Source organism: Palaemon carinicauda, chromosome 1 (genome assembly GCF_036898095.1).
Source record: "Palaemon carinicauda isolate YSFRI2023 chromosome 1, ASM3689809v2, whole genome shotgun sequence".
Lineage (NCBI taxonomy): Eukaryota > Metazoa > Arthropoda > Malacostraca > Decapoda > Palaemonidae > Palaemon > Palaemon carinicauda.
The window spans coordinates 166,488,738-166,502,594 of record NC_090725.1 but is presented as its reverse complement, the minus strand read 5'-3'; the positions used below and the strand labels follow the sequence as shown (position 1 = coordinate 166,502,594).

The following is a 13,857-nucleotide window of genomic DNA, read 5'->3' as shown; positions in this document are numbered from 1 at the left end:
GCATTGTATTCAGCAAGTGTTTACTTTTTTTTCTTATCGCTGATATATTTTCATTTAAAGTATTTTATAAATTTAGGTCTTCAAAATCTAATGATGTTTTGCAGGGTATCCTTCATTGGAATACCTAGTACATTTTGGAAGCTCACTCCCATGCCTACTTCTCTGAACAGAAAAGACCACTAAGTTTGTAATTCACAGAGTGCCATCTTATCATTATCATCCCTCCTTTTGGGTATAATATGTCTTGTTTAGTAAAGTCTCGAGATCAGCTGTTGGTGGCGGCTGATCTCTGGTAAATCTTACGTGTCCCTTTTGGAATTTTCTTTTTCCTGCGATGGGGTACCAATACTTCTACTTATATTTTCATATCTACATATCAACTGTTTAAGAAAGGAATCATGGCCAGTGCCAGCCAATTCACCAGAGAAATTATCAAGAGAAGACCTTGGATACTCATCTGTGATTTTTTTGCAGATCACAGTCATTTGCCTTTTATTTATTTTGGAGATTTCTTTGTGATGGCATCAACCACTACTTGCACCAGTCGTCTCCTTAATGAAGTTGTTGGTGGCACCTCGTTATTGAGGCTCTGCAGAGTTCTGATGGTGTCATATCCCATTGTACAGTGAATTTATGAACCCATTCAAAGTATAGTGAGCCAGGAATATCATCCTGTTCTGGCAAGATACTCTTGGAGATGGCAGCGGTTGTGGTGTGGCAGAAACTCCTTCTGTCGAGAAACAGTAACAAACCAATAACATGTGGCTGAGTAATTAAGCAAACTGTGTGGAAAGACAGTAGACAGAAAAGAAAAGGTAGATATCAGGTAGAATGGCATATAGATGGGTCAGAATAATAATCTTAATCATCATTATTTCTTGCACTTCAGCTATATTTCACCAGTCATCTTTACATTGAGCTTTTAAATCTATACTTCTCTATTCACCATCTCCTAGTTTATGCTTCATTGTCCTCAGCCATGTAGGCCTGGGTCTTCCAACTCTTTTAGTGCCTTGTGGAGCGCAATTAAACGTTTGGTGATCTAATCGCTCTAGCGGAGTTTGGAGAGTATGACCCAAACAACTCCATTTACCCCTCACCATGATCTCATCCATATATGGCACTTAAGTAATCTCTCTTGTAGTTTCATTTATAATCCTGCTCTGCCACATAACTCGCAGAATTACTCCAAGGGTTTTGTTTTCTAATCTACAAAATCTATTGGATATTTTTTCATTGCCATACGACAACTCATGTCAGTACAGCAACATCGACCTTAGTAAACAGATATATAGCCTGATATTTATATTTAATTTCAGGCAACTTGATTTCCAAACTTTACTTAACGTAGCCGTTGTCTGATGTGTTTTTTTTTTTCAATCTTTCATTAAACTCCAATCCTGAAGACCCTGTATTACATATCATAGTTCCTAAATATTTAAATGATTCTACCTCATTAATCCTTCCTCTTTCAAATTATATATCCTCTTCCATTGCATATTCCGTTATCATCATCTCAGTCTTTTTGAGTTTATCTTGAGCCTAACATCATGTGATATTTCATGCATTCTGGTAAGCAAGCAGTGCAAATTGTATGGTGTTTTACTAATGAGGACAACTATATCAGCGTACTCTAGTTATGATATATATATATATATATATATATATATATATATATATATATATATATATATATATATATCTATATATATATTATATATATATAATCATATATATATATATATATATATATATATATATATATATATATATATATTAATGATAAATTTTGCACATTTAGACGTGTTTTTCATATTCAAATAAGCCATATATATTTTTTATACATTAATGTCTGGATTCTCTTAACGACCTTGTGATCAGAGCCCCAGCCGAAATCACACTAAGACAAGAGCTTGTGACCGGCTGGGAATCAAACCCTGGTCGGCAAACATGTATAGACAGTGACTAAACCACCAGGCCAAGTGGTTTAGTCACTGTCCATACAAGCTTGCCGACCAGGGTTTGATTCCCGGCCGGTCACAAGCTCTTGTCTTTGTGTGATTTCGCCTGGGGCTCTGATCCCGAGGTCGTTAAGAGAATCCAGACATTAATGTATCAAAAATATATATGGCTTATTTGAATATATATATATATATATATATATATATATATTCATATATATATATATATATATATATATATATATATATATATATATATATATATAGTATGCTTATTCTAAAGAGACTAGAGAGAAAGATTGATGAAAATCCGAGAGATTAACAAGTAGGATCTAGAAAAGGTAGTTGTACTGACCAAATTTTCATTATAAGAAATGTTGTAGTATAATGTGTAGAAAATACAATATATATATATATATATATATATGCATATATATATATATATATATATATATATATATATGCGTATATATATATATATATATGTGTGTGTATATATATATATATATATATATATATATATATATATATACATATATATATATATATATATATATATATATATATATATATATATATATATATATATATATATATACTGCGGCCCTAAGGCCAACACATATTAGGTTAAGGAGCTGTGTAACCTTATAGAGGTACAATGGCGTAAACCTACCATAAAACTGCTCGGTGTTGGAGTTGGAATCCTTGTAACCTTTTGGAAGCTATACGATTATGGATGGCATCAATTAACAGCTCGGAAATGGCGCACGATAGGCCTAGCAAGCCGGTGAGTGTCTACTTAATTGCTTCAGGACAGACACATTGATCAACGGAAGCCCGGGCACATCCGGACTCGGAACGAAAACGGACATGGTCAAGAAAAACACAACTTTAAATCCCTAAGAATAGCGACAATTAATCTCAGTACCTTACGAGAAAGGGGGGAAGAAATAGTGATGATGATGCAGTAGAGAAAAATAGATATTTTGGGAATATGTGAATCTCGTTTACCTGGAGAAGGCACAAAAATTTTACATGACAATGATCAGTTACTTTTTAAAGGAGTAAAATAGGCTCCACATGGAGTGAGTTTTATTGTGAATGGAGACTTATCAGGAAAGATCAGCCACCTGAAGTTCTACAGTAATTGGATTATTAATTTCTCTTTAAAACTAGGCATATTCAAAACTAGCCTTATTCAGGTATACGCACTGCAGCAGGGACCCCCACAGGAAGAAAAGGGTGAGTTCTATAGAGACCTACAAGAAGGGAAAGACTCGGTACCATATGCAGAGAATATCATCATCATCGGCGATATGAAGGGACATGTAGGGCAAGAGAGAACAGGTATAGATAATATATTGAGAGCATTTAGCATTGGAAGTAAAAACAGAGAAGGTGAGATTATAATAGATTTCTGCATACAAAACGGAATGTCCATCATGAATACTTTCTATAAACACCAAGAGAGTCGAAAGTGGACATGGTACCGATGGAACTCAGAAGCCGGAACATAAACAGAATAATCTATGACTTATTTGGCAATCTCAAACAATAGAAACTTATTCAGAGACGTAAAGAGCATCCCATCTCTATCTTTCGACTTAGATCACCACTTCCTTCTAATAAAATTGAAGATAACGAAGTCTAAGCCAAATAAAAATCAAACAAGAAAGAGGTTTATTCGTGAAAATATAAAAGAGGAGGAATGCCGGGAAAGATATAAAAGTGTGATAACCAGAGCAAAACAACCACAACAGGAAAGTAATAACACAGATGAGGAATGGAATAGCTTCAAAACAACAACTTTGGATACTGCTACAAATGGAGTACAAAAGAAAACTATCAGAGAAAAAAAAAAAAGAAAAAATAAAAAAAAAACACCCTGTTGGATTCCTGCATTTAAATCATATGTTGCTATCAAAATGAGAATTTTTAGGGAATAGATGAAAAGCAGAAAATTAGAAGATCACAACAACTACAAGGAAGCCAGTTGAGAAACAGAGAGAATAAAAGCACTCGCAATAGGCGAGACCTCGGAAAAATTGGAGAAGACATGAGGAACGACCTTCAATGAACCAGAAAGCTCAAATATAACACTGCCAAAAGTCCCCTTGTGTAATAAAAGACCCAATGAAAGGTGCAATCTTAACCGAGACCAGATATATAGAATTATATTGGAAAAACTATTTTCAAACACTTAAATATCACCAACAATATACATGAGGAAGAACATCTTGAATTTAATGTCAATGAGAGCAATGATCCTGACATATCGGAGATGGGATTGAAAGATGCTCTCAAGAGAAGGGAAAATGGCAAGGCCCCTGGTTTAGATGAGATACCTGTGGAACTACTTAAACATATGGGACAAGATGGAGACATGTGGCTGCAGGAGTTAACAAACTTGCTCTGGAATGTAGACAACACTCCTGAGGATTGACAAAGATATTTAATGTGCCCCATCGACATAAAGGGAGACAAAATTGAATGCTCCAATTACATAGGTATATCTCTTATGGCACATGCATTAAAGGTGTATGAGATAATACTTAAGAAGAGATTAAGAGAATATGTAGAACCAAAGTTAGGCCAGCGGCAGAGTGGTTTCAGACTGAGATGAGGAACATCAGGCATGATCTTCACCTTAAAAATTATATTTGAGAAGAGCTGGGAGTAGAACACATACAAGTATAGTGCTTTTATAGATCTAGAGAAAGCATTTGATCGAGTACCACGGCAAAAGATAAGAGATGCATTGAGAGAAATATAGGGTTCCTCAAAATCTAATAAGAGAAATTTACAGCACCTTTCAAAATATGAGATCCAGATTAAGAACAGACACTGAAAGTGAGGGCGGTTTTGACATCCAATCAAAAGTAAAGCAAGGTAGTGTTCTTTCACATCTACTTTCATATTGTTTATGGATAGATGCATGAGATAGCAGATTCATAATGAGAATATGACTACTGATCTAATATATGCTGATGACCATGCAGTTGTAGCAGAAACTATAGAGGACCTTTAACAAAGAATGACAGACTAAAATGACATATTAACACCAAATGGCTTGAAGATTAGCAAGAAGAAAACTGAGGTTATGCTCCTGTCTCGAACACCGTCAGATATAAATATTTCACTAGAAGGGAAAGCAGTAAAACAGTGCAGAAACTTTAAATATTTGGGAGCTGTACCATCAACTGTTGAAAGATAGATACATACCCCGTAAAGTTAAAACTCTAATATACATTTCCATACTGAGGCCAATTCTAACCTTCGGCCATGAGTCTTGGGCGTTGACATCAGAGACTAGAAGCCAGCACCAGGCAGCAGAAGTGAAGGTACTGAGACTGATAAAAGTGTCACAAGAAGTGAAGACATCAGGAGGGAATTAGGAGTGGAGGGGGTTTTGGACTTTATTGAAAGAGGACAACTACGATGGTTTGGACACGTCAGAAGAATGGAAGAAGAACGATAACCAAGGAAATTTTGAAATGGAGACCCCAAGGCAGAAGACCAGTTGGTAGGCTGAAGATGAGGTGGATGAAATATATTGAGAGAGGAGTGAGGAGAGGTGTGAATTTCCAAAAGATTGAAGAAATGAAGCTTTATGAAGATCGTCAGCAGTGGACAGTTTTTGAAGCAGGGCGACTGACAAGCTTGAAAACCCTACCTTGCGCCTGGTAAAAAAGGTGAGAAAAAAATGTGTATATATATATACACTTACACACACAGACACACACACACACACACACACACATATATATATATATATATATATATATATATATATATATATATATATATATATATATATTTACTTATATATATATATATGTATATATATATATATATATATATATATATATATATATATATATATATATATATATATATATATATATATATATATATATATATATATATATATATATACATATATATATATATATCTTGATAGCTCAGTCGGTAGAGTCTCTGCGGGCATGGTTTCCAGCCGAACAGGTGGGGGTTCGAATCTCCACCCGGCCAGAAGCTGTTACCATAAAATGAATTCCAAGTGGATATATATTCCCAAGATAGAATTCGGTATTAAATGCCATTCGTGGGTGATATTTACATTGATTGAAATCATGTGTACTTGTGATATATATTCATATATATATATATATATATATATATATATATATATATATATATATACATATATATATATATATATATATATATATATATATATACATATATATATATATATATATATATATATATATATATATATATATATATATATATATATATATGTATATATACACACACACACATATATATATATATATATATATATATATATATATATATATGTATATATATACGTATATATACATACACACATATGTATATATATAGTATATATATATATATATATATATATATATATATATATATATATATATATATATATACATTCATGTGCCCATGAATGAATTCCGTGTGTTTGAAGTCAAAGCTATCATTAGAGTACTCAACAGATTGGAAAGCCCTTGGATACAATGGAATAACTACCAAGATGATATTGGCCGAAAATGAAGTTACTCTCGGAATACTTACAAGATTATTCTACAAAATGTGGCATGAGGAAGCAAAACCTGATGAAAGGGATCTAGACGAGTTGGTTTAATGGCAAAAAAGGGAAGACCTCATTGATTGCGATAATTACAGAGGCATCACAATTACATCAGTTGTCATTAAAATATATAGTATGCTCATTGTAAAGAGAGTTCTGTGATTTTATGGAGTTCCTCTTATATATGCAAATTTTATTACGTCTGTTCATGAGCATAGCAAGGGCAAAGTTAATATTAGTGAAGTCCTATCAAATTAATTTCCATTGAGCAGTGGAATGTGTTGTCACCCATGTTGTTAACCTCCTTATGAATTTTGTAATGCATAGAACAGTTGGGGATGGTGGAGAGGGATTGGACTGGACTAGTAACAGGAAATTAGCGGACCTACAGTATGCAGAACACAACAGGACTTGCAAAGCTTGCTTACCAAATTGTATGATATATAACTTGAGGTTGCGTACAAAATAAATAGAAAAAGACAGAGATGATAAGTAAAGAATATGCAATGAAAGATACAATATCATTAGAAGAAGAAAGGATTATTGAGTTGGAATCATTTCAATATTTAGGAACTATCATCTCTAATATAGGACCTTTAGAATTGGAGTTTAATGAAATATTTAAAAAATCAGATGAGTCAATGGCAAGGTTAAGTATCAGATTAGTGAGATCGGTGTTACTGTATGGACATGAGTCGTGGTATAACAATCAAACAATATCGAAGAGATTTTACAAATTTGAGAGCAAAGCCCTCAGAAGAGTATTGGGAGTTAAATGGCAGGAGAGGATTAGAAACGAAACTATCAGAGATTACTAGGGGGCCATATGTGGATGAGATCAGGGTGAGGGGTAGCTGGACAAGGTTTGGGCATATACTTTGCATTCCTCCAGAGAGATTCGTTCACAAAACTTTTAACTAGGCTCCAAAAGGCACTAGAAGAGTGGGAAGACCCAGGCCTACATGGCTGAGGACTATGAAGCTTGAAGTAGATGATGAGTGGCGAAGTATTGATTCAATAGCTGAAGATAGAGAAGACTGGTGAAATCTAACCAAGGCCCTTTGCGTCAATAGGTGTAGGAGGTGATTATTATTATTATTATTATTATTATTATTATTATTATTATTATTATTATTATTATTATTATCACATATATATATATATATACATACATACATACATATATATATATATATATATATATATATATATATATATATATATATATATATATATATATATATATACAGACAAGAATATACATATATTTGAATCATAATCACAAATAACCATGTTTCCTTGTGATTATAGATTCAAATATTTTGCACTGGTGTGCATCTCTCTTGATAAATTCAAAATTATTAAAATTGTAAACAACACACACTACTTTCCAATCACTTGCCTTTTCCACTACAATATAAATATAAGAAAGGCTAAAAAGTCAATCTTGTAGATCTATCTATCTATATCCTTCATATTTTTAGCTCTTGACTTCATCAAAGCCTTTTCTGCTCTTTGGGTCATCATCATTCCTATCCTTTCTCTCCTAATTCCATCTCTTCTTCCTGAATATATATATATATATATATATATATATATATATATATATATATATATATATATATATATATACATATATATATATATATATATATATATATATATATATATATATATATATCGCCTTGGTTTGAGATTTACTTACCAATCCCATTACAACGTGTTTCATGTAAGGCCAAGTTATCTAAACTATATTTCAAAAATTCAATCTCAAATTCTCAATTTGCTGTAAATTCCCAATCTGATTAGTGGTTCAAACTTTCAATTATCAATTTTAAATCCATATAAGTTCATATAATAAAAAACATTAAGACACCCCAAAAAAGATAAACTTAAATATAAAAGCCCAAAGGGTCTATAAAGATATATTCTTATCAAGGTCTATATACGTAAGGTCTGGTCAAGCACCGACCTGCGGTCATGACCTAACGTCATTTGGTGGCATCTCGGGTACGTGCTGCCGTTAACATATATGGGAATGAAATGCTGAACTCTCTATTTTCCTCTCCCATGTATCTAAATAATATTATTTCCAACAGATTTCGTTTTCTTGGCTCTCGTAGATGATGTTTCTTTTACATGGTCTTAGTAAAAGACGGATTAGCATGTCTCTGAAAGACCAAAAGGTAATCAGATGATCCTACGAAATTATAAATTCCATAACCGCTCAGTTTTTCCAATCCTACTTGAGGAATCCCTTTTTTATCTGTATCGGCATTTAATGGCTTCACAAGTAGGTGTGAAGAGATTAAGCTCGATAACAGATCATCAGAAAACCCTAGTCATTGTAAGTAAAGACAAATTATATCACAATCCTTTTTCTCAAATTCATTTTCATTTTCTTCTGTATGAGAGAGAGAGAGAGAGAGAGAGAGAGAGAGAGAGAGAGAGAGAGAGAGAGAGAGAGAGAGAGAGAAAAGATGACTTCTTTATTCATTGTTTTTTTTTTTTATTAATGGCTTAAAAGTATAAAAGAATGTCCGACTGAAAAGTTTTTAATCAAAATTGCTTAAAATAATCATCAATAGTTAAACATTACAGCTTGTGAATTAATAACACCAGATATTCATTTAAATTAGATATTAATATTGAAAACTTCGTATATAAGGTATATTGCGATATATATATATATATATATATATATATATATATATATATATATATATATATATATATATATATATATATATATATATATATATATAATGTTATGGGCGACACAAACTCAGAAACTCAACTTTAACCTTTATTCCGTTAACAGTAGTAGTGGTAGTAGTAGTAGTAGTAGTAGTAGTAGTAGTAGTAGTAGTAGTAGTAGTAGTAGGTTCATTCCTGAAAGGAATTATTGCAAACTTTAAATAACCCATAATATGCAATAAGTCATAACGGTGACATAATGTACCTTAATACAAGTATAAAAGTATTTTTAATTAGCTTTGCAAGATGAATGAACTATTGTTATGGGCGACACAAACTCAGAAACTCAACTATAACCTTCATTCCCTTAACAGTAGTAGTAGTAGTAGTAGTAGTAGTAGTAGTAGTAGTAGTAGTAGTAGTAGTAGTAGTAGTATCAGTAGGTTCATTCCTGAAAGGAATTGTTGCAAACTTTAAATACATTATTAAATAACCCATAATATTCAATAAGTCACAACGGTGACATAATGTACCTTAATACATCTTGGAAAGCTAATTAAATATACTTTTCTAAACAAGACACTTTCATTGCCACTTTAAACCTCCTTTGACTTTATCACATTTTATCATATTTATAAGACAATCAAATGTTAAATGTCACAAATAAACCAATTTACGCCTTTTAACGCTTAAATGAATAAGACATATAAAGAAAATATATATAAGTTCGTCAAAAAAATTACATCTGTGTGCTCAAAATGAATCTTTTGAATTACGCAATATATACAACTGTACTCCTTGAAGACCTTGCTTGAACTACCAAAGAGACTTCATAATTTTAGGAAGTGAGATGAAATCGTAATTTGTTTACACCTCTCAACTTTTTGTTAAAAAGTTGAGAGGTGTAAACAAATTACCACTTACAAAAGTAACGACATTGTTTTACCAACTAGATGGGTTTGTGTTTCTTCATTAACATATAATATAAGGACACTGGCTTCTAATAATAAAAAGTTCCCTCATATCCTATCCACAATACCTTAAAACCTTTAAAATTTCATCCGTTCTGTTTAGAGCCTGTATTCTAGAAAATCAATCCACAGTGGACACAATAACGTATTACCTTTTCTGATAAATCAACACAACTGTTGTTTTGAATTACCAGAAGAACTTTTAATATCACTCGACAATTTCTTAATAGCTCCATTACTAGTCTTTAACACGTCTCTCCATGGTGGCACTGAAACAACCTCTAATTGTTTATTAAGGTGTTCATCACAGGGAAGAACAAGTGCTCCTTAGGATTTACAAATCTCTTCTATCCAGGGTTTTTCATCTGAATCAAGTACTGTTCTTAATAACTGTTACTGAAGGAACTTTCTTACAATACAACCTCTTTTTTCCATAGCCTCCTGAAACGGCATGTCTAAAGAATGCGCTTCCCGGATATCATCGAATGCTGCAAGTGTCATCGCTGAAAGGCAGAGTACCGTTTCTAGTATTATATAATTTCACCGGGTTCAGAGGGTTTTTCGTGTTCCTTCTTGTGCAATTAACCTTACGATAAAGTTCTCTCATTGCACACTTTATCTGAATCATGTTGGTTTTCAAGTAAAGAAACATCCCTCTGTAAAATTTTAGTTCTAATTCGCTGCGACAAAGGTGTACCCATTTCTTTTGAGGTTTTTCATCTTTTGGGAAGCAATAGAAAGAGATATTTTCATCTTGTTTCCCTCTATTATAATAACCAATTACAGCCCATACTTCAGGTATTTCAAAATATATATACATTTTTTTTCCGTGAAGATAAGACATGAAATTAAATGATCCAAACGATTAACAGGTATGGGCTAACTCCGCTTCACACAGGTGAGCGGCTAACTAAGCCAACAGCATATGTCAGCCCACAGGCTCTAGCGGCTTAATACCCTTCCATGACTAGACCTAACATATATAGACCTTGATTTATATATGTGTAAGCAACATGCTTGATCCTTTGGCCTTCCACCTTGTTATTAATTTCCTTGATTGGAGAGGTTTCAAAATGTGTGTCAAGTCAGCCTCTGCCACAAGACTGGTGTCCTAAATGCTCTCCACCAAAGTTACTTGTATTAGGTGGGTAAGCACCTGTTGAATCTGTAGATAAAAAAGAACTTAATGTTATCATTTTGTACTTAGTTGCATCAGACAGTAAAGCTAATTTATTCCTGGTACTTATGAAGAAATTTCTATTAAAGTATGATGACTTCATACTTATCATCAAGGTATCTACATCCTAGGAGAATTGTGCATAAGAAATTTCTAAACTAAATTAATTGTCGCCATATATTGGGAAGAAATATGCACAAATTAGGACAAACTTTATTACAGGCTGCCACCTCACTTTATTTATGCCAAAATGTAAATGAAAAAAATCAAAGTGAACGACACTGGATTTGCATTAGCTATAAGCATAGGCCACACACGTATTTCTGTCCTGAGGTTTGCGTGAGTCAAAAAATGCACTTTGTCTATCAAACCAACCTTTTTTTTTTCAGGAGGCATAATAAATGATGACGAACATTCGCTACCAGTTCTTCCTCCTAGTTTATTCTGGCTAATTAGAAAAAAAAATAGGTCTTGAATTAATTCCAGTAATAACAGGGAAAGCTCAATTAAGATTTATGGAGGGAAGCGGCGCAATAGATGGAATATCTTGCATAAGGCATTTATGGAGAAAGGCAGAGAAAAACAGCGAGACTGAAATTCGGAAATGTTGGATGGAGAAGATTGTACCAGAAAATATATCAGGATTATTCAGATACACAGGAATGTGCATACTAGAGTGAGAAACAGTGTTGAATTACACTAGGGGCTGGCAATTAGCCCATTCAACTTCAACATCATGAAGGATCTAATGACCAAACACGTTAGAGAAACAGTGCCATAGTGCATATTATATGCAGATGACATAGTACTGTGTGCAGAGAGGATGGAGGAGAGAAGCTTGAAAGGTATTTAACCTCACTTTGCGGAGAAGAATGAGAATTAGCAGGTTAAAGACAGAATGTGGGTGTGCCAGTATTACTGAGATGGCTGACAAAACATTAGAATGGATAGGGTTGAAATAAATGAGTACAGAAGGTAAAGTATGTGTGGTCCATACCAAAGGCTTGTGGAAGCATGGCTCAAGGGGTGAGTCATTGAATCCAGACACGATGGACAACTGGATGTCTTTTCCTGGGGTTCTCTGTGACAAGAGGGTCCCTCTGAAATTGAAAGGAAAGTTTTGTATGTTATATGGAACAGAAACAGCAAGTATGAGGAAGACAGATGAGAAGATCGGTGCAGCACAAAAGAGAATGTTGAGATGGATGTCTGGAATCAAAATGAGTATAAGAGGATGAACAAAGGTAGTTGAAATATCAAAGTAAATACAGGAGGGAAGGTTTAGATGGTACAGACTTCTTAGAAAGAGATGAACATTATGTTGGAGGACGTACCATGTAGATGGAAGTTTGTGGTAGAAGGAAGACAGGAACACTAAAAGAGAGGAAGATTTGCTAGGGAAAGGTTTTGACGAAGGCAAAGTACAGAACAGAAATCGATGGAGACGTCTCTTTCATAACGGCGACCCCATGTAGAAGTGGATTAAAGTCGAAATAATGGCATTGTACATCACAAACTTTTTCACATATGCACCATATCTGCATCGCCCCCAGTTGGGCACAGAAGACAATACATAAGTAATATGAAATGAATAAACTAGGTGGTAGGTTGGTCAGGGTAGAGCCACCTGCTGAGATACTACTGCAAGAGAGTTATGGGGTCGTTTGGCTGACCAGACATTACTACAATGGATTCTTCTTTCTAGTTACGGTTCAGTTTCCCTTTGCCTACACATACACCGAGTAGTCTGGCCTATTCTTTACACATTCTCTTCTGTCCTCATGCACCTGACAATACTGATATTACCAAACAATTCTTCTTCACTCAATCGGTTAACTAGTGCACTGTAATTTTCCAGAGGGTATTTTCTTCTTGGTAAGGGTAGAAAAGACTCTATAGATATGGTAAGCAGCTCTTCTAGGAGGACACTCCAAAATCAAATCCATGTTCTCTAGTCTTGGGTAGTGTCATAGCCTCCGTACCAAGGTCTTCCACTCTCTTGGGTTAGAGCTCTCTTGCGTAAGGGTACACTCGGGCATATTATTCTATCTCATTTCTCATTCCTCTTGTTTGGTTAAAGTTTTCGTTGTTTATATGGGAAATATTTATCTAAATGTTACTGTTCTTAAAATATTTTATTTTTCCTTGTTTCCTTTCCTCACTGGGCTATTTTCTCTGTTGGGGCTCCTGGGCTTACAGTATCTTGCTTTTCAAACTAGGGTTGTAGCTTAACATAATAATAATAATAATAATAATAATAATAATAATAATAATAATAATAATAATAATAATAATCTAAAGAAAGCTTCTTATACCGAACTGAATAATGGAATGTAAAGTCATATAGAAAAATCAATTTGGTAAATGATGAATATATATATTCAATCTCCTGTCAAGGTCCAATTTTTAATGGCTATGTATTAC

The 13,857-nt window shown here is 33.6% G+C and overlaps 1 pseudogene; it reads right to left on the bottom strand.

Moving 5' to 3' along the window:
• Positions 1 to 12,449, bottom strand: part of LOC137624254 (uncharacterized) — a 13,470-nt pseudogene extending 1,021 nt beyond the window's left edge.
• Positions 12,450 to 13,857: the final 1,408 nt, after the last annotated feature.